We start from the raw sequence: 25,280 nt of genomic DNA, 5'->3' as shown, positions 1-25,280 counted from the left end.
AATATGCCATTGTTAGAATTGTATTATTTCTCATGATGAGTAAGACCTTATTCCATAACAACTCTACTGTAAAATGAATACAGGTATTAAGTAAGGGACTATTTCAGGATCTGTATTGTATTATACAGTTAATAGAAAGGACAAATCTTCAGTAAGCAGTGGTGACTTAACTTTAAGCATGACAATTTATACCATTTGAGGATATACCTCAGCAAATCCTAACAGGTTTTACATAGTTTTTAGTAGTCTGTCTTTCTTTTTCTATGGATAATTTTCATATGGTTCATTTTTACAAAATTAGTTGCAGTTGATTCATTCTAACAAAAAACTCACTGCTACTACTGTACATCACAAAACCTCACCATCAGCATAGAGATTCCAAATTTCCTCTGCTTTCTAATCCTTGTCTGTAATGCGATCCTCATGCTCAATAAATGAATCTGGCAAAGGTGGTGCTTTTTTAATGGGCTCAAAATTATGCAAAGTCCTGCTTATAACTACACTAGTTAAAAACTTTTAGGGACCATAAATGACACTCAGCCACACTTCCAATCATTTTCTAGTAAGTTGTTGCTATTACTGTAATTGCAAATTACTGTAAGTGTCAGAAGAGGCTTCAGAATCGTATTTTACACATCTAAACCAAAAACTTCTGAATTTCACTATTTATGTTTTATCATGTACTTGGCATTCCTTTTATTGCAATCCAAAGAATTCGTATTATCTAAAGAACATTTAGTATAGGTAATAAAATATGCAGGTACCTACCCCTCAGAAAACATTAACTTTTATTTAATATTTCTGCTTTAACAAGCATGATTTGCAAAAATTCTCCTGATTTTATGGATGTACATCTTTTAGGTGTCTTAAAAACTTTAACTGCTTATATTACTATCAATACAAAGCACTGTTTCCATTAGCATTCCTCTTTATCTGCAAATAAAATCTGAAAACTTCTGCCATACCATTTATGAATGCAGCACGTTTGCTTTCATTCAGATGCTTTTTTTTAAGTTAGCATTCCTATATTGAACAAGCACCATAAGTCTGTATTTTTACAGAAATGTTTATCTCTGTCCATAATTATTATTCCATAGATGTAGTAGGCAAGGTACTTTGATCCTATGAAGGCACATATGTCATAAAAAACTTAAAATGCTGTCACTGAATTGTTAAGTTTCTTATCTGGTTTACTGGAAGTCCTAAAATAGCAGATCCATCCAGTGTTTAGAAGTAAATATATTCTTGAATGTGTATGATGGTGCTTAAGGTAGTATTTTAGGCAAATGGATGCATACATGAGAGGAATATGGATCAGTATTGAACCAAAAGAGTTAGGAGAGTCCAGTGCAGAAAGGAACAGGAAACTTAGGTTAACAAAAGGAACAAAAAAAGGGAGAAGACAGAGAACAAGAGAAGTGGAGATCTTTAACAGGTATAAATCAAGAAAATATTACCATAGGGAGGAAGAAAGTAATTTCACCTTTTAATAAGTCAGACTTCACCAGTATACAACTTTTAAAATCTACCCCACTTTTTGCAAGTGAGCCATGTAGGACTCAATTTTTAAAATAAAGACTAATGCTATATTTTGTTAAATTTAAATGTCTTTAATATGGATTTTATATTCTTCACATTTGATTTTACATTTCTACAAACATCTTTAAATCACAAGTACATTAGGAAACCAGCACATTTTATATGAAGGCAGAACAACAATACTTCTTGACTATTCAAAACCATAAAAAATTCATGAGTGCCATATTCTTCTTTTTCTATGTCTTCACTACAGCATTATCTCTCTCGGAAAATACTGGTATCACCTTCAGAGGAAAGGGTCAGCAATCTTCCACATCATAAGTTAGGACAATACTCTCAACACAGAAGGTAGGATGGTCAGAGAGGTAGCAAGTGAAAAGCTTCAGAAGAGATGGTAGCTAAAAAGAGTCAGGAAAAAGAAAAAAATAACACGAAAAGATAAGATAACAAGATTGAAAAGGACAGGAAAAAACAAAATACACAGGAAATAGCAACAGCAACAATTGTGCTTATTCATTTTAGAAACAATACAAGAAGAACACTGACAGAAAAGGTGAGGATTAAGGCAGCCATTTTTAAAAAGAAAGAGGTCTACAGAAAAGACCTAGTATGGTATGAAATGCTCAGTTATTCCTCTCTTAAGGCGACAGGCCACTCACTTAACTTTGAGTTAGTTCAAAGCAGGATTCCTGTGAAGTCAGTAGACTGAAACGGGCACCTCCAGAGGGCGATTCATCCCATTCTAAGGTCCGAATCTTAGACTCTGAATCACATATTTGAAGTGTAATTAATTCTGTGAAGTTCACTACGTATTTGTGAGCCTAGCAACGTATCTTTAAGCTGAATACTTATGGATAACAACATTTGGATTAAAATAATATGAGAAACAGCATATTCGCAACTTCCTTTACTCTGAACAAAGAAAATTTACTAATTACTTTCATCTGCACAGAACATGCAACAGGTTTGTGCTGCATAATATTTTTTTATTACTGAATATTACTCATGTTCACTATGCTGAGCACAAAAATGAAGTCTGACCCAAATAAAAGAAAGTTTGTTTTTCTACTAGGACTAATTATGTACTACTGGGGCTTTAAGCTTATTGGCTGTAAGTAAAAAATCAAAGCTTGACATCATTGGGATTCTATATTCCCAACATTAAGACCTGATTCAGGAAATATCACATTTAACTGATACTTAAAATGGCACTGCTGATATTTCAGTAACTTGTTACTAAATACAGTAAACATTGCTGTGAAAAAATGCTGAAATCCTATGTCATGGTCATGGATACTTACATTATAAAGGTTATTTTGAATGAACTATAATTAAATACAAGAGTCATGGGTGAAGGGCTGGTTTTAAAGTTGGTATATAGCCCAGTCTCTGTGCAGGAAGCTTCAGTGTGGAGCAGGTCTGTGGGGACAACCTCTTCATACCACCTTCACCAGCTTGCCAGCCCAGATGCAAAACCAAGACTCTGCTCTTACAGAACTGCGGTACCGAAGCTTAAATAACCAGAGAAGAGGATGGGAAAGGGAGCTTTTCTCCTGGGCACTGATCTGGGGGCTGGAATATACGCAAAAGGGACAGTTCACAGTCTGCACTTTCTCGTTAGTACAGAAAGTCTGACAGACGTAATCCTGGGACTGTGCAATTCATACCTCATTGGAAACCGATGCATACAATGGTCTTCCATTAATGACTATTTCAGAATACAGTCATCCTCATACTATTACATGAGGACAATACAGAGTTGTCAGTTACAATGCAATTAAAAAGACGTCTTTAAAATCTAAATACTGGTCCACTTGAAATGGGATTTTGCACTGAAGAATTTATATGATCTAAACAATTCTAGAGTCATGTAACATAAAATAGTGTAACACTAACGCAAAACAACGTAACAGTAAGGGCTACTTATACAGCATGGAGTCTCTTATTTAGAACTTCTAAAAGCTGTATCTGCGTTTAATTTCATCTTCCTTTTAGAATGAACATAAAGAGTACAGCTATGTCAGTTTTTCAGTATTTGTATCTTCACTGGGAGCCCTTAAAAACTGCTGCCCAGTGACACAGACACTGCACAGGAAAGGGAACCCTATCACACAGCAATTTATAGCATAATTCTTATGCAGACCTACCTACCTCTATCAGCAGAAATGAATACACTACCTTGCCTACCAGTCCAAAATTATTTGTGAATTGGCACCATAAGGCCTCTCCCTGCTCCACCCATTTTAACTCTTTCTGTCCCCAGTCAGCAATGGGGCAGCTTTAGAGGGGATACTACTCTGCTGTACATCAGCTCAGGGCTTGATTACACTAAAAGTGTTGCTCAGGTGGACAGTTAAGGTGTTTTATACATACCACCAAGTGAATATAAGAAAATGGGAGGTCCCTATCCCTGTATTTAAAAATAAACAAGTTTTTAGCACGGTAATTCATGAAGACCAGTTATAGTCACTATATAAATATTAGTTAATCGCTCAGTTTAAAAAGTACATAATTTCCCTAAACACTTACTCTGCTATAATACAATATATACTCATGGGAATCAGCAGTAACTAAGCACATAAATGAACAAATTACTGAATTAAACTTTTTTGCCAATTTCCTAACTTACTTTATTTTATTACAGCTTAATGGATGAAATCCACACTGATGTCTAATCTGTAATGAAAGCCAATGTAAGTAATCCATCGTTCTACAGCTACATTTGGTTATGAATTAATCGACTTTGCCTAGTCCTGTTGAATAATGATTAATTAGCAATTTCAATTTCAGCATTATTACAATTAAGTTTTGCACCCGAATTTTGCCACTTAAGTGTTATTGCCTGCCTGCCTGTGCCCTACCCCAAATGCTAGTGACTAGAATTAACAACAGAAATATATATAAAAAACTGGCTTTGATTTTTTGATGTCTAATAGTGGTTTTCTTAACAGCTAACTTAGGAAGACAGAACATTGGGACAGTCATCATTTTCTAGTAGGATAATGCATTTTGTGATTCAGGTTGGCTCCAAAAGTCAATTTAAAGCCTTCCATAGAAGCAACCGTGCTAAAGCAAAAATGCACAGAAAGTACAGTACGGCTCAGCACAGCAGCTAGTCAGAAAGCTGAAGTCTCAAACTGTTTTCCATGCAAGCAGAAAGCATAACATGTCTGACCACTAAATACAAAATATTAGTGTAAATACTTACCTGACTCCTCTCTTTTCACCCTATTATTTCTCCTATGCTAATCACATTGGTTTTCATCTTTCCCTTCCTTCTGTAAAGGAAAATAATTTCCTCCTCTCCATCTCAGTTTCTTACTTTCACATTTGCTTTTTCCTACTCACCTGCACAATTTCTGAAAATCCAAAATTTAAAAGGGCTATGGATCCAATCCTGGGGTGAAATACCAAGTCCCAAAAGCTTTTAGCATGGCTGAAGATCAATGACTTAAAACTTAATTGTTTGTGTTCTCTCATTTCCAACAAGATGTAAAATCACCAGAATAAAGTTTAGCAATGAAAATCTATTTAGATAACTGTAATCTTAAAATGAGATCACCACTCTGTGAAGAGTTCTGCTCATACAGCAAAACATAACAACGATTTTTACTTATTTGGAACTGTTATCTCTGATACCTTATTATTATGCTTAGCTGTTACAAGAAGCACACGTCCGCTTCTCTCCTTTAGTAACCATTTTAAATTATGCACTGAATGCTTCAACAAATGAAATGATTCATGTCTTTAAATGCTTTATAGCCAGCTTATGATATTTAGGAGATAAAAATAGCTAGAGTTAAGACTAGCATATTGTACACAAATGTAAGTATTTTTTCTCCTGTAGCAACTCGTAAACAACATTTATTACCTGTATCCACGACATATATTTTTAGATGCCAGCTCTTCTAAACACAAAATCCATCTTTACAAGATTTTTTCCAAGTAACTTAATAGCCATTATATCAAATGTTGTTTCACACATAGTATCAACACTTGATGTTTCACTGACATGATAACAAAAAGTCAGCTCAGTATAAGTTACTTTGTAGAGGATAGTACCAAAACTACAAGGTGTTACCTCTCAGTAATCATGAACTCCTGCAGTCTTTAAAGATAAAATGACATATGACAAGCAACAAGAGTAGAGCCAATTTTTAGGGACCAACATTGACTAACTAAAAGAGTGATCTCTATATCCACTATAAAAATCTGCCCAAGAAAGAAATACCAAAATAGTTTTCCATTAAAATGTTCCCTCTAACAAAAACAAAAGTATGCTTTATTTTATTATTGTTACAGTGATCTTGCTACCTAACCTATTTGTATTGTCAGGTGCTGAAGGGCTTATTAATTAATTACTGAATTTGAAACTTTTACAGAAATCATGCTTCTGGCTGGCTAAGTTTAGTCATAGACAGAAGTATGCAATCATATATTAAGAAGGAAAACTGTTAAATAAAAGCTTAAGACTTATGAAAAGATCTGTGCCAAAAAAACCCCTGCATTTAAAAAAAACCTTGCATTTAGGGGGATGCCCTAAGACATCCCCCTAAGATGCTTTCAATCTTTCTGCAGACTCTTCAGTCTTTGTGAACAACTTTTAAGGGAACTGCAAAACAATAATAAAGAAAAGCAACCATCCTGTCAGTAAGCTTCAACTTATCACCAGTAGGTGCAATCATCCACTGGATTAATAAATTATTTATTTTTAGGTCATAGATCACAGAAAAATGCAAATCAAAGGGACCAGGCTTTAGAAATCCAAGATTTTTTCTGCTGTTTAGCAAGACAAACATTATCTAAAAAAACCAGTAATTCATCATATGGAAAAAATCATCACATTCTAATGAGTACTACATGAAAGAAAAAAAGAATTCATCTGTGATCAGCAGATTTCAAATGATGGGACATGTCCCACTTGGAGAAGACGTAAACTGTATGTTGGAAAGAAGAGGCATTATTATTTTGCACCCAGCCACTGGTGAGGCTGCACCTTCAATACAGTGTTCAGTTTTGGGCCCCTCAGTACAAGAAAGACATTGAGGTGCTGGAGCGTGTCCAGAGAAGGGCAACCAGGCTGGTGAAGGTTCTAGAGAGCAAGTGTCATGAGGAGCAGCTGAGGGAACTGGGGTGTTTAGCCTGGAGAAAAGGAGGTTCAGGGGAGACCTTATCACTCTCTACAACTGCCTGAAAGGAGGCTGTAGCAAGGTGGGTGTCAGTCTCTTTTCCCAAGTAACAAGCGATAGGACGAGAGGAAATGGCCTCAAGTTGCGCCAGGGGAAGTTTAGATTGGATATTAGGAAAAATTTCTTCATGGAAAGGGTTGTCAGGCACTGGAACAGGCTGCCCAGGGTATTTAAAAGACATGTAGACGTGCTTGGGGACATGGTTTAGTTGTGGACTTGGTAGTGTTAGGTGTACAGCTGGACACTATCTTAAGGGTCTTTTCCAAACTAAACGATTATATGATTCTATTCTATGATTCATTTGTCTGTCTGCACCTGCAGTGAAAGTATAGTGCGACAGAAGAGAAGCGTTAGATGGGAGGGATTTGCGGGACCATTTGTACCTTTGCATGTAACTGTTCCTGGAGGAAGCAGGAAAGTAGGTTTTCCACTTAAAAGGGTCACGTGCAGGAACTGGAGAAGAAGCTGGGGTTCCAGAAGACACAAGGAAGGGCGTAGCTCAGGCAAGTGCGGAGTGAGGTAGATTCAGATAGAGAGCTGTAGCCATGTTCTGTGGTAAAGTGACTTCCAACTGATCCCAATGTATTTATCCAACTGTGATCTCTTCAACCCTTACAGAAACCCCGTTCTGATCCCTATGCCAAATCCTTCGTTCACATACACTCATTCCCAGTCCTACCCATACACCCCATCACTGCTTCTGTACCTACATGCCTTGCCTAGACTTGTGAACTCCTTTCTCCTGTCACTCGCAGATGACACCAGGAAATAACCTTTTTCCACGCTACAGCAGAAGTCACTCTCTCCTCCCTTATGTGTTCCTTTCTGATACAAGGCAAAGATTCCCCTTGATCTCATATTCAGCTAGTAGCTTAAGCCTGAGCAAAGACAACTTCAGAATCATATACGTTAGCAACAGGTATTTAGCAAGATAATATAAAAACATGCACAAACCCCCTCATTGTCCATATATGTATCAAAATACACAAGTAAAAAATATGGAACAAAAAAAGGTTACACAGAGCATGCTCGCCTGCCAACTTCTGTTAGTTCCTTTCAAAACACTATTGTCAATAACATTTGTTTCCAGTATTTTGTTTAAATTTCACAAAATACACTACAGTAATTTTAGAGTAGACAACAGATTTCTTCAGGATAAACATATTTATGCCATTTGAATAAGGCTTATAATTTGGCATTTCTCAAATTCAACACCACCATAATTCCTAACATAAAGATGCGTGGTATGTTGGAAAAGACAACATGTCTACAAATTACTTACGGATGTGCTTGTATGGTACTCAGGACAATGGGAAGTAACCTTTGTCAAGGGCAACTAAAGGCACTGATAATACAAATATTTTATGATTCTGGAAAATTTTCAGTAGGGGAAAAAAAAAGTAGTAAGAGACCTGATATAAGGACAAAGACGATTTTTACAACGTAAAATTACCATTCAGGGAGCTTACATAAATTAAAAGAAGTTGGTCAAGTAGAATTGTGTTTTTATCAACATTAATTGTTGTAATAAGACATGCTAATACTTGTAAGGAAAGTTTACGTTTGTTAATAATGACAGAATAGAAAATTTTAAAATCTGTTTTTCTGGCAATGAGAAACCAGGTATTAATTCAAAGACAGATATATATTTTAATCTAGTGGAGTTGACAAATTTAATCTTTGTCTGATGAGGACCCAGGACTTGAAAAATTATACTCACTTCTCAGAAAACTAAATCTACTAGTCACAGTATATACGAAAAGTAGGGGTAGTGAAGACTTCTAGTGTTACTTAAGGACAATGCAATGATTAAGAACCCCAGGATTCTGTTACTGAGGAGGGTGTGGTGGGGACAGAAGGGTTAATCCCACCAGACTGTTCTTCCTGGCTCCTTTCTGGGAACCTCTCGCTGTTGCTTCTGGTGGAGAGGCATGCAACCTGTCTAAAGCTGAGAAAGTGGGGAGTGCTCTCTACCTTTTCATACACTCCAGAACAGCGGTTCCCATATTTTTTTGAACAACAGATCGTTATCAGCCCTTAACATTTTTCAAAAACCACCACACACCCATCTGATCAAGCTTTTAATTGGAAACACTATTTGAAACACTGTTAACTATGGTTTAGCCAAACAGCTGTTCAACTTATCATAGCCTTGTAGTCCACCAGGGGTTTGTGGACCACAGCTTGGAAACCATTCCAGCTGTTTCAAAGGCACAGTGATGTCTCCTACTCCATCCCTCCCTCCAGACCCTCTTCTGGTTGCTGTGTGAAACATTTCTGCTTCTTTATCTGATTTCCCCTGGGATTAATTTTAGGGTGTGCTACTGCTTTCAGCTTTCTGAAGTAGCAGCAAACTGGCATTGTCCATTGCCCACAGGTTTGTAAACAACAGAAGTAAAACTGATCTGCCCATTCATAATATTGCTACTGTCAGATAAAGGAAAAAACAGAAGCAGAGGGCAAAAAAAAAATCTGCAGATTTAGGAAAATGGGACCAGGTTACATTTAATACATGTTTGAAAATTTATCGTCGGTCAATGAGGACTACAAACTTTTATTTACAGAAAAGCTATAATTCCACACATATTTTGGCAGATTTTGGCCACAGCTGGTTCAGGACAAGTGGTTTTCAAGACCAGTAAACAGTTGGGTTTTGTGCACTAGAAAAGATGTAGGCACAAAAATATGGCAGATAAAACTGGTGCTAAGTAGCCTTTTGCCATCTTAAAGATCACCTAAATTAAACAAAACAGTGACCAAACGCCCCTTGTTCTTCTTATGAGAAACAGGGAGTTATAGTCCCCTATTAAACACTTCCACATATTGACAGTTTTACAGACCTTTCTCGAATTACCTACTCCTCAGTCAACAGTCTTCCAAACTGAGAAATCCTGATCCATTTACTGTCCCTGCAGAAGAGCTATGCCATACCTCTTAGTCACCCTTTTCTATATCGTATACAGTTCTCGTCAATGTTCAAAACTGACCAGCATGCCAGTGCTACTTCTCTGTTTCAAATACCATTTTGCCACTTTTTGCTAGCATGAACTCCATCCAGAATGATTTCAGGAAATTAGCAGGAGCTGCTAAAAATCCATGCAAACACCAGCAAGATGGCTTGAGAGCCCTGGCTTCTCACAGCAGCAAGATACTACCTACCAGTTTAATGGTGATATTCTACCCCTGTGACAGGCAGGAACTCCAGGATCAAAACCTGTACTTTAAGCTCATCGGGGCTGTGAAACCCTGAGACATAGGGAGGAAGAATCTTCCCTTCAACGTTCAGCCCCTGCTGTGGTTAGAAAGAACAGCTACAAGTCCTTGCCTTCCTGAGCGGCAGGGCTGGTCACAGCCTGCTGAGCTCGCAGCTTACGGGGTGATGGCTGCTGTAATCCAACAGCCACTGCCTCTCTCTGCTGACAGATAAGGCTGAACAGCGGGGTCAGCGAGATCTGGCCTCTGTGACAGCCATGGCTCCTGGATCACCACAGGTCCTGCTGTGAGATCCTTCTGCAACTCTTCAGTGTCAACATTAGGTCTGACTCCAACAGAATATTTTCCTTTTATCATCTGCAATCTTTATCACTGTGTTTTTTCAGCTCGTGTAGGAACAGGTGGACCAGCAAAGGTGCCAGTACAAATCTTTGTGAGGTGGCATTGTTAAAACTGCCCATTGGTTCCTATACTGTTCCTTATCTTGTAACTATCTTTACTAATCTACAAAGAATTTTAAGTAACTAAATATTTCATTTTGTTAACAGTCTTTGTTCACAGACCTTTTTCAAAGTTTCTGGGTCACCCTTTCCTGTGTATCTGTTGACTACTTCAAATAACTAGCAAAGCTCTAAGACAAAACTATCTTGTACAAAAGCCAAGATAATGGTTGCCTATTACACCTACCCATGTTCCTATTAATTATATTCTTTACCACATTCACTGGCATTTTGTCTGTCATGGTAGTCAGACTTATTAGTCCATTAGTCCATGATCATCCCCAGAGCCCTTTTTAAAACTAGTGTTGCATTTGTTACTTTCCATTCCTCTGTTATCAAGGCCAATTTAAGTGATAGATTATACAACACAGTTCATGGCTCACCAATTTAATTTCTGAATTTCTCTAGGACTACTGAATGAACAACATGCTATCTGGCAAATCTGTTAATGTTTATTCAATAAATTCGTTAAAAAGATCTTTTATTGCTATTTCAAAGCTGAAATATTCCCTATAAAGAACAATTTTTATGTGGGGATCTCCCTCTAATAAACCTTGCCAATGCAAAGAGTTCATTTGTTTCTTTCTGCAATGGCTTTGTCTTTAAATATTCTCTTTATCCGCAATTACCTACTGAACTCACCCCCCTACTAGCAAAATTTACACTTGAAAAAAAAAAAAAAAGGGTTTGGCTTTTAGGATTTTAGCCTGTTGCATTTCAAAATCTTTTTGTTCTGCCTTATAATAGGTCTACATTTAACTTGCCAGAATTGTGCTCTCTTCTGCTTTGCTTGCTTGGATTTCACTTCTTGAAAAACCTCTATTTCTAGTAACTTCCTTTAATGTTCAGTTGTGTTGGACAATTCTTACTCAGTTGGGTTGGAATCAGAAAGCGAAGTCCCCATGTCTTTTTTAACATTTAAACTGTATTTTCATTTGTATGTAATCCTTCTTTTTTTAAACAATACTGGACTTAATTTAAATCTTTTTTTCTCCTACAAGTATGAGAAACTTGAGTTTGATATGAGGTATCACTACTGAATGGCTCTTCTACAGTCACTTCTTGTGTGCTAGTCTAGACTAAATCAAGGGCTGTCCCCCCTCTTTTGGATTCTCTACCTGGTTTGCTCAAAAAGTAGTTTTTGATGATACCTAAAAATACAGCCTGTGCATGATGGCCTAATGTGGCCTAATGTTAAGTTTATCCAGCCTATATACAGATAGCTGAGAAATCTTGTTATGATCAAGCTTTTGGGTTTTACAGCCTCTCCAGTCTCCCACAGTATTTTATAGTCACTGTCTCCATCCCATCAACTAGTCCAGAGCTCTCACTAGACTTCTCCTATTCAGATATAGAAGCATTTGTAATTATGTTTTGTGGTTTATTCTGATAAGATTAACTTATTTGACTGTATTTTCTTTGGTATATGCAGTGCCATTTGTCTGCATAGTCCAATCTACCATCTCTGTATCAGCTAGGCACTAAACATTCTATCATCTCTGTATAATCTATACACCAATATTTCAGCGTCCCTTTGAAAGAAAGAACAGGGATACATGCAGACCCACTTCCAGAAAGAGGGTGACATACCTGGGGAATTCCTGATGGAATTCATGCTTACCACTCTTCTGAAGAATCGTTACCTTCAAGGCACAATGGAAACGGAGCGCTACGAGATAGCAATGTACCAAGATACCAAATCAAAACTAGCGTAGGTTCCTTCTCAACAGAGATCAGATGGCATTTGAAAAAGGACTGACCAACAGGATGGCTGGAACAACTGCTTGTGGTTATTCAAGATTTCTGCGCCAAGAGATGCTGTATCAGGAAGGGAATGCACTAAGGAGCAGAAGGACACACTATGGAAGTATAAAAAGTCCTTTAACCTTTTGCACACACTGCAGAACTTTGTAATATTTGCATTTATGTCCTTCCATGAGAAGGGAGAGTCTGTTCTTAACTGCTGTGGAGAAGAGAAGAAAGGGATGCTTTCAGGACACAATGCCAGTAGCTATTGACTTGAGTTTCACAGTTGAGAAGGCCTCTGGGGCTAGCATTTTATCTGTTGGCTGCAACTCACTTCTTTCCCTTTTGTGAGGCCTCTACCTTCTTTCTCCATTAAATATGATGTGACATCATGCACAGCAGAATCCAACAGCTACACTGCAGTATCCAGTGGGTATTCATTATTATTTATTTGTATTACCATAAATCTTGGGAGCCCTCACCCTTGACCACTTCTCATTACGCTGGGCCACGAATAAACACACAACAAAAAGTAGATGTGCTTGAATTCTACATAGACAACAGAGAAATTATGGCAGAGTACAAATGCAATGACACAGTACTGCTGTGATAACCGTTGGCATTAATATACCTGCAGTATAACTGTTGTCTAGTTGGATTGTTTTAAGCTTTGCAGTACATAAAACTTTTAAGAAGATATTTAAAGGAAGACAGTAAACAGTTCTGTTTATGAAGAAGTCAACCAATACGTGAGAGGCAGCTGAGGAAAAAATACCCAGTGTAGTCTGAAAATTTAATGACTGAATGATGGAAGCTGGCATCATATGTTGATCAAAACCAGAGTCAACCTCTTGATACTGAAGGAGAGGTATCAGGTAGAAGTAGTCTTGATGGGCCTTGAAAATAAAGACAGATAGCTTATCTTTATTGCTTTAATCTGAAGGCGGAAAGTGAAAATACTAAAGGAGTAAGTTTGGAAACTGATATTTACAGTAGAGTAGCACTTTGACTAGATAACGAGCATGGCAAGACTGCATTTGTCAAGGCAAAAGAAAAAGATTTTCTAATAAAGGAATGATCCATGGAAAACCTGGATGAAAAATATAATCGTCTGACAGAGAAGAAAGACCACCCTTAAAGGGTTGGAAAGAGATCTGTAAAACTCAGATTTAGCCTAGATTTGATGACTTAAAAAAAATGACAGCATGATGGTGTCATTCATAGAGGATGCAGAGAGGCCTCAACCTAAATATGAAAAATACTACTAACAAAAGACCAATAGTTGTCACTGGAAATAAAGAACTGAGGGCACTACTGAAGAAAATTTTCATGCATTAGATCTGCTTAGGAGTGGAAAAGAAGATGGGAGGAAGTATATAAAACATATAAAACATTGTTTTTCCTATAAATACTGTGAAATGAGAAAATTCTTTTATGTCACATTTATTACTAACTTATTACAGCTATCTATGCTACCACGTTTTGACTTTCAAGAGTTGAAGAAAAACAATGTTTGTGACGTTATAATATGATGGGTGCCTCATTCGACATAAACAAAAACATGCTACATCCAGCTTGAAGACAGGACAGTCATGATACAAGCCAAGCGCAAACAGCAGCAGAGAAAAAGATCTTGCAACTTAAACTTACAACAACTAATATGCTGAATGTTCAGGCACATTCCTTTGCTCTTCCTTCTTAGTGCACAGAACCAGGGCTATCACCTCAGTTTGCCACTAAAGGAAACTTACTGTCTGTTGCTGCAGTTTGGTATTCCAGCTCTTGAAGTATTCCCAAGCCCACACAATGTGTAGCTGTGTAGCAAATGCCCACTCCCTACATTCCACAACATCAACTCCTCTTGATATCTGCTTTCTTGCTGTTCTCCTAGTTTCAGTCATTTACAGCATCACAGCATGGGTTAAACCAAAGAAACAATCAGATCAGGTGCTCAACAATGGGGGTTAGCAGCAGTGAGTAGTGGAGAGCTGGTTACAGCAGGAGACAATTCAGAGTTCCTTTTCTTCCAAATAGTATTTGTAGCAGCACTACCGCAGGCAGAACAGAGCAGTGCCCTGACATTATCTCCCTCAAAGTACTGGGAAGTTGCCATCACAGGGAGGAGAAGCAGTCACACCTAGGTGACCTGCCTCTCAGTGGTGAGGAGTGAAAATATTGGGATACATATGAAACATCCAGGGCATTCCTCATACTCCACTCACTAGCATGTCACTTTTCTCCCTTTCGTCCTCTGAAACGAGATCTATTCCGAGGCACTTCTTTTGATCTGGTTCAGGGCGGGGCGGGCACAGCCAGAGGGCCATGTTTGAGGGTTTTTTGCAATCACCTAACCTCCCTCTCCTTTTCTTTCTTTTACCTAACTCAGTGCAAGTAAGAATAAATATGGCCAATAGGATTAAGAGGCGAAAACAGTAAACCATTTGGTCTAAACCTTTTAAAAACAAAATATGCTGATCAAGATTTTTTTTTTAATGCAAAATTAAATATCTGGTGTTCTCAAGTACTGATTTCATTTCATATTGAAAAATCTCAATTTCATCTTATACTGCAAAATCTCAAAAGAATCACTGTTAAGTTTTTAAACTAGAACTTTGAAAATTCCCATCCTGTAATGAACATAATGAAATTGTGTTTTGAGCTCTGTGGAAGATGATACATTTCAAAATTATTAAGTTCTGTGTTTGAACAAGAAATTATGGCTTCTGCTTAGCACTAATTGTAGTTTAGCAAACATAACCCATTGTCCTCTGTTCTTAGTTGTAACTGCCATGTTGAATCCCCAATTTACACAGGAAATTCATAACTAGTCACTGAGTCTTCTTCAAAGCCCATATACTCCCCTCCAATCGGAAAAAAAAATTTAGAGAAAAACACTTACTGAAAGTTTTAAACTTAAATCTATCATATATTCAGTGCAATGAGAAATACCAGTAACTAAGCATTTAGTTCTCCTTTCAGGCATATTTTTGCCATCCATTTTCTGGTTTTTGGTTTTGTTTGTTTTGGTTGGTTTTGTTGGTGGTTTTTTTTTTTAAATTGGACTCTCTAGTCTGCTTTTGATCTGAGTTTATGATTTCTTCCTTGGTCTTGCTCTTTCTTCGAATTACTTTCATTTCATGCTGCTCTTGTGCCCAGCAAAAAAAATAATCCTGTCCTCCTTAATCTTTACTCACCAATTACTATCTGTGTCCTTGCTCCATGGGAAAGAATCTCTAAGTGTCCTTACATACAACTCCTCTACACCTTTACAGCCCCTTAATAATTATGCACAAATTCAGTAACATTTCCAGTTCTTCCATTTTTCAGATACTAAGACCCCACTGAAAACATTCTTGTATTTGAATACCAGAAAGGAAACATGGCATCATAAAAAAGGGCATGGAGTTTATAATACCCCTTTTGTTATACAGGGAAAACACCTACATGTAGTTTTTGCTCACTTGTATATAAAAATAGGAGTCATAGCAGTGACTGTACCCATAGCTACAGGAAAAGAACTTCCTCTTTAATCCAAGCATAGATAGTTATTTTGGGTGAATCCACTGACATACGATATGGGTAATTATTATTGATTAAGCACAAAGTACTTAGGTACAATAAAATATGTAGTTCCTGCCTAAGACCATAGCTAATCAGCATGCATGATCAAATTCACTCATAATGCCAGCTCAGTTTAGTTTAATTTAACCAAGTTACATTGACACAAATATAAGTGTATATTTATTAACATTTCAATGTTCAACTCAGCAAGACAATTATGTTAGTAAATCGTTTTGCAGCATCTACACAAATATTGGTGGTATAAACAGTTTTTATAGATCTATAAATTTCAGAAAGTTTATGGTTGAAAATACAGAGCAATTCAGAGACACACTATCCTGAAAATAAAGAAAATAAACAAATTAAAACTCCCTACCTAATAGCAGTATGGAAGGACTCCAAGTTCACATGGTGAATTACCCAAGAATAATGAAATCCTTCATGGATATATTGTATATATTTTCTAAAAAGAACTGAAGTCAGTTGACGTAAGTCAAACCTCTTGATTCACCTTTTTTATCATTATTAGTCTGTCAACATCAGTAAAGACTAACTATTGAAAAAATCAATCATTTCAATGTACTTACAGCTGAATTTTCTCATCATGTGACCAACTATCCACAAAGCCTCAGTGCCATTAAGAAGTTTTGAGGAATATATTATTTGGTACTGCCAAAAAAACATAATTAAAAGAATGCATGTAAATGATACTAATTTTCTAATTAGAAATGTTTTATGATTATTTCATGTCTAAAGTACATTTGGGGGAAAAGCAGGACTTACATTATCCCAAAAGGCAGGTTCCAGCACAATCAATGATACACTGACAGAATTCACAGTAAGGAGTCACAGTAGGGTCCTGATCTTGCAACTGAACTTTCACAAAAAGAACCCTGCACTATTGCAGAATCTCCTTAATTTCAATAGGGCCCTACCCACACATAATCAATTACAGAGTCCGCCTATGTGGGAGTAACAACAGCGAGAACAGGACCTGTTCCTCCACACACCTGCAAAAATATCAGGATAAAGAAAAATAAAATTAGTAATATGCAGCAAAACCTACTGATAGCCTGTTTTATTACAGCATTTAGCACATAATAAAGGAGTTCCACGCATCTTTAAGTTGCATATTATTTACAGGAATTTTTAGCTCCTTTAAAGCATGTTGGCTTAAAATTGCTTCTGGATTTTACATGTCATGACAGCACATTATGGGACCTTTCACTGATATGTATTTGAAATATAAATGTTTAATTATTATTTTCTAAAAATTCATTATCCTAGTTTCTTTGGTCTATGATGCAAGTTGCTTTTTAGTGCTTAAGCCTTCTTAAAATCTGTCCCACAACACCCATTTTGGGGACACAGCATAGGCCTGTGAATTTATTGAGGTCTTCATAACTGTGAAAGTATCTGACCACATATAGCAGCATCCAAGGTCTTCGAAAATACATGATAAAAAGTAGTTTAGTATTAGTCATTTTTAGACTAAAAAGGGTCAGCTTTTTTAAACAAAAAATCCTTATGAAAATCAACTACAACTAATTATTTGTCAAGTTTAAGCTCTTAGTGAACATTTAAAACACAAGAAGCACACAGCATAATGTTAAACAAGAATATACCACCACTTTGCTGTTCACACAAAACTTAACATTCATGATTTGACCTTACTGTTCTTATTAAAAGCACATCTATGTTGATCTTTAAAAGGAAAATACTGTAAGTTACAATGTTTTTATATATTATAAACCATTTAAAAACAGGTTAGCCATAGGTTCCATGAAATAATATTGAACTGGTGACACTATGCAAGAGTACTGGCGATAAAGGCTGTAAGAGCAACCACTAGATCCTAGAAACATGCAGAAGACATTTCTTCATTCCTTTAATACAGACAGCATTAGGGAAACAACGATATTTTTCTAAAAAAAAGCTGGGACAAAATGAAAGGATTTGAGAATCTAACACAAGAACCAAAAGTTCCATATAAATGGAATGCAGTCTTTTTTTTTTTTTTTTTTTTTTTAATGACCAGTTGTTCTCTTACTGGCTTTGATTTTGTGAAACAACAGACATGAAAATAAACAGAAAATGGAGAAGAGTATCACAGTTTTTCGTTCCTCACTGCCAGGTTGATGGTTTTCAACTGGGCAGGAGGACAAACAAAAAAATTTAAAATACATATTTCAGACTTTGTGACAAATTTCAAGGCAGTTGTCTTACAATATTGAATTGGAAGTGTTTCTTCTCATGTTACTGCTTTTAAATTTAAATGTTTAAATTTTTTAAATTTAAATATGCATGACTCTTAGGCTTCTGTTATTCTGAGAAATTCAACTGTTTCTAAAGAACAGTGCTACAGTGCTAAGTTCTGTTTAAAAAGTGTTATAAGATATCTTGACCCCTGTCTAACATTACGCAGAAGAATTAAAAATATCAGACATCTGCCAAGTTAGTGCTGCCTACCTGAGCCTGCAGAGTGAGTGAACCAGTACCTCTGGCAAGTGTAATCTGCCCATTTCTCACTGACTGAGAAGAATGGACAGACCATACCTTTCAGGACAATCATGGTGCCCATAATCATGCAGCTACAGATTTAGCATTTCCCAAGCTGCAATGCAATGTGGTAACTTGATGCAGCCAGATCCTAATATTGTTTTCTGTCCCTTTGCCTATCTCCACATCTTTCTTCACAAAGGAAGTTAATTGGAATACAATGCATGTTTCCTGCACTGCTCCAAGAGTGTTGTAGGTTGTAGGATGGGTCAGGGACACATAGCTGCCGTCTAAATTACAGTCAGTTTCTGGGGAGAGCTGAAAACACAGTTTTACAATTTTGACAGCCTAAGGAATAGCTCAGAGCTGACATCCAAACAGTCAAAGAAATGAAATACTGAAGCTGTCTCAACAGTTCCCTTCTCTGACGTGGACAGGAAAAACATGCATCTAATCCAGGTATAGAAACTACCATAAAATGGAATGATTCACAAGTGGTTTGGGAGACTAGAAGGCCCTGGCAAAAACAAGGTTTTTTTCATGACTAGCAGAAGTAATGAAGTCTGGTTACCTATCAGCGTGCTTGTATGTGCCACTAACACACTTGTGCAGTAATCCCACGCTGACGCTAACATGGTTGGTTTCCCATTCCCTTCTAAATAGATTCCCCTAAGTTCCTGCAGAAAACACCAGTTTCTGACCTCTAGGAGAACAAGAGGCAGCTCACATTGTGGCTAGGTCTGAGCTACACATGCGTTGACTGGCAGGCCAACCAAGCATGCTGACTGACAAGTCAACAGGTTGAACAGAACAGCAAATTTCTGAGTCCATGGTGCAGCTTTTTCTACCCCGGGGGCACTAATTTGAGTCCCTTCTCTACTCCCAGCTGCTAAGTTTCACTCAAATTGTAGAAACTTGACTTTGTGACCTCTGTCTCTATATCAAATGCAGCTGAAATTAAGCAGTGGATTCAAAAGTTATTAGGAGACAACAAAATCCTATATATCTTGTTTTGTTCAGAAACTGGGCACGAAAACACTGTAGCACAATCACTGTGAAAATAACTAATGAATTTTATGTCACTTATTGTTTTCATTCAGGAGTTACACCACAAGCTCAGCTATAACAGAACACAGATTTTTACGTGGTGATAGCATAAATGAATCCAGAGAATGTAGGGACTGTTTCAATAAAACTGGCTTTGTTTTGCCACTGTGAACAGGGCCCTAAATATATGTCACTTCATAAAGGTGAAAATTTAACAGAAATAAAATTTTATATATATTTTTTGAACTTACCAACACTGTAGTTGACTGCCCTTCATGGAGATCCCCGCTTCTCCTCCAATTCCATGCTGTCTCTCCTAAGGCTTTAAAGAAGTTCAGTGATACATAGCTTAATAAAAGAACAGTGACATTAAGTCTAATGCATCTATTCAGTATACCTGAACTTTTGTGGGGTTTTTGGTTGGGTTTTCCTTTTTTTTTTTTTTTTTTTTTTAGAATAAGCATAGTGATTTTTAAAGAATCACCTTAAAATCCTGATCCTACCACCTGGATCCAGATCCTGATACCCCAATTTTGGCAACAATTTTTAATAATATGCAACTCCCAGTTCCCTTTTTTATAAATGGCATCCACAGTGCTCTGCTTACCTTTTCTATCGATCTAGCACTAAATTTTGACTTGTGTGTTTCTCACCAAGAAGGCATAGTTGAAATCAGAGGGTTTTATTTGTCATTGGATTCCAGGAACTGATGAAAGAAGGAAAGAAACTCAAAAAGTATAATGACCTCTCCAAAACTCTAGTGAAAAGAAGAGAGACAAAGAATAGTCAGTGTGGAAAAGTTAATAGAAAACTGGACATTACAGGAAAGGTTAGCAGGAAACAATGGGTATAAGAAGAGTCAGGGAAGTGAAAGCGATTTAACTAAAAAGGGGATGGAATAAAAGAAACAAAATTATCTTGCAGAGCAATGAGAATGGGCTTTTCAAAATTGTTTGACACTGGCCTATCTCTTCTTCTATTAAAGTAGAAGAATTACATCAATTCCAAAAATGCTTCAGGAAAACCTTTAAGCCACTTAACTTGAACCATTTATCTTTAAGCATATGGAGTATCTAAACTCTGCTCAGCTAAACAACTAAAGTGCTTAAATTTGAAAGTAAATGTAAATCATCTTGTAATCATTCGCTATGTCTGTGGTATCAAGCATGCATTCAAATCTGAGCCCCAACTCCTTACCCTGCTAACATGCAGACTCACACTTTGGCACTAGCCTGGATCCAGCCTAGTGGTTATCAGATAGGCAAAGTCAAGTACAAGACGCAAGGGACTAATACGGATTCAAACTCTTCTCTCAAAAGCCATACTCATGCAAGTATTGTGACTTAAGTACAAGACTAATTGTTTGATCAAGCAGAATGCAAATAATTATGTGCTTAAAGTTAATTCAAGAATCAGGTCTCAAAAGTAAAACTAAAGAAAAAATGGCTGAGAAAGAAAAAAGAAACAGACTGTTGAATTTGTATTAAAAATAAATGACCTCTGGGTTATATATCAATGCACTCTGCCTGAAAACTACTCCTTCTTTCTGGCCTAAGTATTAAATCTTATTTTCAATACACAAAATGGTAAATAACCCTGGCAAAAGTTAAATTAATTCAGTGGTTGATAACAGTACTACTAAAGCAATTCTTAACACAGGGTGTAGTTCAGTTATTGGTATAAAGGCCTCATCATCTCTGCTGCCTATTTAAACACAGTTACACTTCCAAACCCAGTTTGGTAAATAGCTGGGAGAGGGTTAACATCCCATTTTCCAATCTCTGTGGTAACAACCATAGAGATAGAAGAAAATGTGGAAATCATAAACCACTAGTAGGGTTCTGTCTCTTTTACTCCTTACTCTGCAATACAGTTACTAAAGGAAAACAGGAATTGAGCCACTTTTTGAGATACCAAAACAGGTCTGGGGCATCTCATCATCCTGTGAACTTCTGATCATTGTGATCTGTATCCTGAACTATGGATCATTCTGTGCACCATTATTTTAAGCTGTCACCTATCTAAATGACCAGGAAGCCAGTATCAATGCTCAACAACTATATTCTTACACACACACACCCTGCTACCAATATTCCATCCTTTATGTATAGCTGTAAAAAAGGAAGCTCCCTGTTTTTAAGATATATGCTTAATAAATCCATACATATAAGATCAATACTTAATGAAGGTAGAGCGCTAGAGTAAGATTAAAGACCTGATTAAGGTAGTGAGTTAGAGAGAGAATTAGTTCCTCTATAGATTGTCACCTTTTCATCAAATGGTTAAATAAAATAATGTTTTGTTCTTCTCAGGAGAATTATGAGCATTACTAAAATTTTATAAATGTTCTGAAGCTCAGATTTCAAAATTTCCCAGAAATGGGGAAACCAGAGAAGCAAATGAACAACTTGCATCAAGCTGTCTTAGAAGAAATAAATTGAACAGCATAAAAGCAAACAAATTAGTACTAGCTAAAGCATTTCCAGATCCCTCACTCCTGCATTCATTTCAGTAGCATTTCATTTAAATGCAGGCATACATATCTGCAAAGTTTAAGCTTCATTCTTTCAAACAATTCCACATATCTGAACTTCACTCCTCTAAGTAGTGCTACTGATAAAACTACTCATGTGAACAGAGTTAAGCACATGTACAGGACTAAGGCTAAAGCAAGTAATAAAGAAATTAGCTAATGAATTCAGTGCATCACTAACAATTATTTTTGAAAAGTCAAGGACAACTAAGAAGATAACAAAGCTTGAGAAATTAACAGCTGAAATACTGGGGGAGGGGAAGAAATTAGATTATGGTCCCAGCAATCACCCTACAAAAATCCAACTTCAATACCTATTAAATAACAGAATCAATGCTAGAAAGAAAAAAAAAAAAATAGAGCATCCCCTAAATAACTTATTAGTCACAACCACCACACTATTTTCTCACCGTTTGATGAGTCCTGTTCAGTTCAAGGCTGAAGTTCATGGGTGCTGTGGAGAAGATCACTTGGCAACTGCTGTGCTGTAATTAATCCATGAATAAAGAACGGGCTTCAGTTTTCACAGATACCAAGCCAGCACTTTTCACAACCATTAAATCCACAAAAGTATTAAAACATTTAGAAGTTACAGTGAGGCCATTTTAGCAAAACTTTACCACAGAACCTAAGTTTAGTGACAAATCTTTCTTAAATCCTCAGGGATATGTTCATTATTATGAGTCAGGCCTATAGCTGTGTTAAAGTCAGTATTATAAGATCTGAATGAAATACAGTAAATTCAACCTTTCGGCTACACCATTAGTCTTTATGCTACGTTGAGCATTTTAGAGGATGAAAAAAAAATTAAATTGAAAGTTGGCTATTGAAAAATCAGGAGACGGTCCACAGTTAAAAAAAAAAAAAAAAAAAGAAAAAATGCTAGGGTTTTTTTTTTTCATCTGGAGGTTTATAGGAAATCTAATAAAGTAGATGCAAGTCCTAAGCCAGCACATACTTCTTGCAGTCCTTACTGCCTACAGAAGCATCCCTAGATCAGATCTGTATTGGCAAATTCAGAACTCTGTTTTCACTGTACAATAGCAAATACTGTCCACTTCAGTCCCTTCTAGACTACAACCTCTACCACTGCTAGCAGACTGAGATTGCAAAAGTAATGAATTCCAAATCCTGTATTTGTCAGGGTAAATCAGAGACTGAATGGCTACAGAAGGAAGTAGAAAACTCATACATGAAAGAGGACGTTCAGTTACCATTACTAGGTTATTCAACTGAAACTTTAAACTTCAACTGATATCAAATTTACAGCAGAGGTCTGAAGGGAGGCTTACATGAATTTATAACAGGGATTTAGAAGGCTGGATGAGCATCAGGAGCGAGGCAGGGCTCAAATTAGAAAAATAAATAGAAAAAAAATTTTAATTTCCGCTGGCTGTATGTCCATATGCCATATGAACACAGAATACCAAAATAATATGTAGATGTGCAATTATTGAAAAGATTATTATAATTAGTACATGTGGGTGTATCTTGGTGCCCTCCAACTGGTCTAACTTACCTAGGAACTGGACCAGGTGAAGGTAAGGGAATAACATGCAAGCCAAAGAATCTAACTAAAAAGTTACACGGTAATGACACAATGCCAGTTTTCATTACAACAAATTCCTCTAATCCTCATAGTTGTAAAATAAATCTTAGAAACGCATAGCAAGGTAATTTGTAAAGTAACGTGTGCCTGAGTCAGAAGACAGCCTCCAGCTTTCTAATCATCCCTGACTAGCTATGAGCTTCTGTGCCATTTTGGCAGCTAAGCACCTTGCTTTGGTTTTGCCACCTCTCAACTGGACCTGGGCAATTCAGTATATCCAAGCATGCAGTCTGCTGCATATAGGAAACACCAAGTACAGGAAGCTGGGGGGATGTCATCTCAGCAATGTGGGTTATGGTAAGTCCCTCTCTTCCACTCTTTACTGATTTTCTCTAGAGTTTTAAATTACAAATTCATGGTCTCAAGATCCTTCAGGGCCTAAATCCAGGATTCCTAAAGAAATGCCGATTAGGTCTCTAGACTGGATCCAGTTGTCAATAGTTTCCCTCTTCTGACGTAAGAGAACTTGTGCAACAAGGGGGAAAAAGCTATCATTTCTAGAGACAGAACTTTCTCGGGGCTGGTGCAAGTCTATGGAATGGAAGTGCCTAGGAGCTACGGGCCATCAGAAACCTAACTGCATTTTGCTTGAAGAACAAAACACATTGCTTTGACCTTGCCTCCCTAACAAATACATAACACGTATATGGAAGAAAAGACAGATAAAATGAACTGAAAACATTCAACTGCACATGCTCCTTCCCCTGGCAACAAGAGAACAGATAACATGACAAATGCTGGTCATGTCACTTATTACAGTATGAGGAGATTCTCTGACAATATAATGACATTCTCTGAAGAGAGGAATCTGTAACAGAGGACAGGCACCACTAGAAGGTGTTCAGGTAGTGCTGTGAGGAGAACTGTATGAGGGAAGCAGTCCCTCAGAGAAACTGCAGCTTAACCTCATATTTGCTACCTCAGCCGATAAGACTTCCACCATTCTGATGAGCCCAAGTTGTTTGGAATGGAAATTTGATCTAAAGAATTGACATCACTTTTGGTGAGGCTCAAAATCCCTTTCTCTCCCTTCTGTCCTCAGCTGTGTTCCTGCTGTGACTTTCTGGCTTCACTAGTCACTGAGGAAACAAACTGATGATCCTCTCCCAGATGCTACAGCCAGAGAATGCAATACCCACCTCGTATTACATGGATTTTTAGACTATAGCAATTGCCTTTCTCACTTGTTCTGATACTCAGTTAAATATTTCCCCATTCTCATCCTTAAACTATTATAATTGTGCATTATTTAACTTAAGAGATATGAATGGAAGATGTAAATCAAGACTATTACATAAGGTTTATGTTTCATGCAGTCCTAAGTAATACTGAGAATAACGATTGTGTAGTATCACTATTAGCTTCTTAAGTCCGAAATACAAGAGCCTAATAACGAAGAGAACTACTCAGTGTGCTTACACATGATAATATACCTTTCAGTCTGTTCAGGATCGGGGCCTATGTGCATCAAGTATGGAATCTGAGAGCAAGTATTACACATTAGGGGATGTAAAAATTTCACTTTCATTAAAAATCTTAATGAAACCTTAGGAATGACATCTGAAAGGACAATAGTGTGATTCGTATAAGAGAACACCACGTCCTGTTAAACAGAATGACATACTATCTTCTATATCTCAGTCTTGTATTACGGTTGGAAAAATGGGTGAAAAATAATAACTAGAATTATTTTAGGGCAAAACTATACATAATCTAAGTACAGAGAAGTGGTATCAGCAACATCATAATTTTATATTTTTCTTTACTGTTTTCACTACTATTTCTACTGCAAAGTCCTCTTTTCACAGGCACATAACCTTCAGAAAAAAAAAATTAGAAGACAT

General features: G+C 36.9%; 1 long non-coding RNA gene across 1 annotated transcript in view; it reads left to right on the top strand.

Annotated features, from left to right (window-relative positions):
- The window catches only part of LOC142597150 (uncharacterized), a 49,185-nt gene extending 24,204 nt beyond the window's left edge, over positions 1-24,981 (top strand). Inside the window, exons 2-3 of the long non-coding RNA XR_012831978.1 lie at positions 4,184-4,232; positions 24,479-24,981. This is a non-coding gene — a long non-coding RNA (uncharacterized LOC142597150). The remainder of the gene's footprint in view (positions 1-4,183; positions 4,233-24,478) is intronic.
- The last annotated feature ends 299 nt before the right edge of the window (positions 24,982-25,280 follow it).

Source organism: Pelecanus crispus, chromosome 1 (genome assembly GCF_030463565.1).
Source record: "Pelecanus crispus isolate bPelCri1 chromosome 1, bPelCri1.pri, whole genome shotgun sequence".
Classification (NCBI taxonomy): domain Eukaryota; kingdom Metazoa; phylum Chordata; class Aves; order Pelecaniformes; family Pelecanidae; genus Pelecanus; species Pelecanus crispus.
The sequence above is the reverse complement of the archived record's forward strand: the minus strand, read 5'-3'. Positions and strand labels throughout refer to the sequence as shown.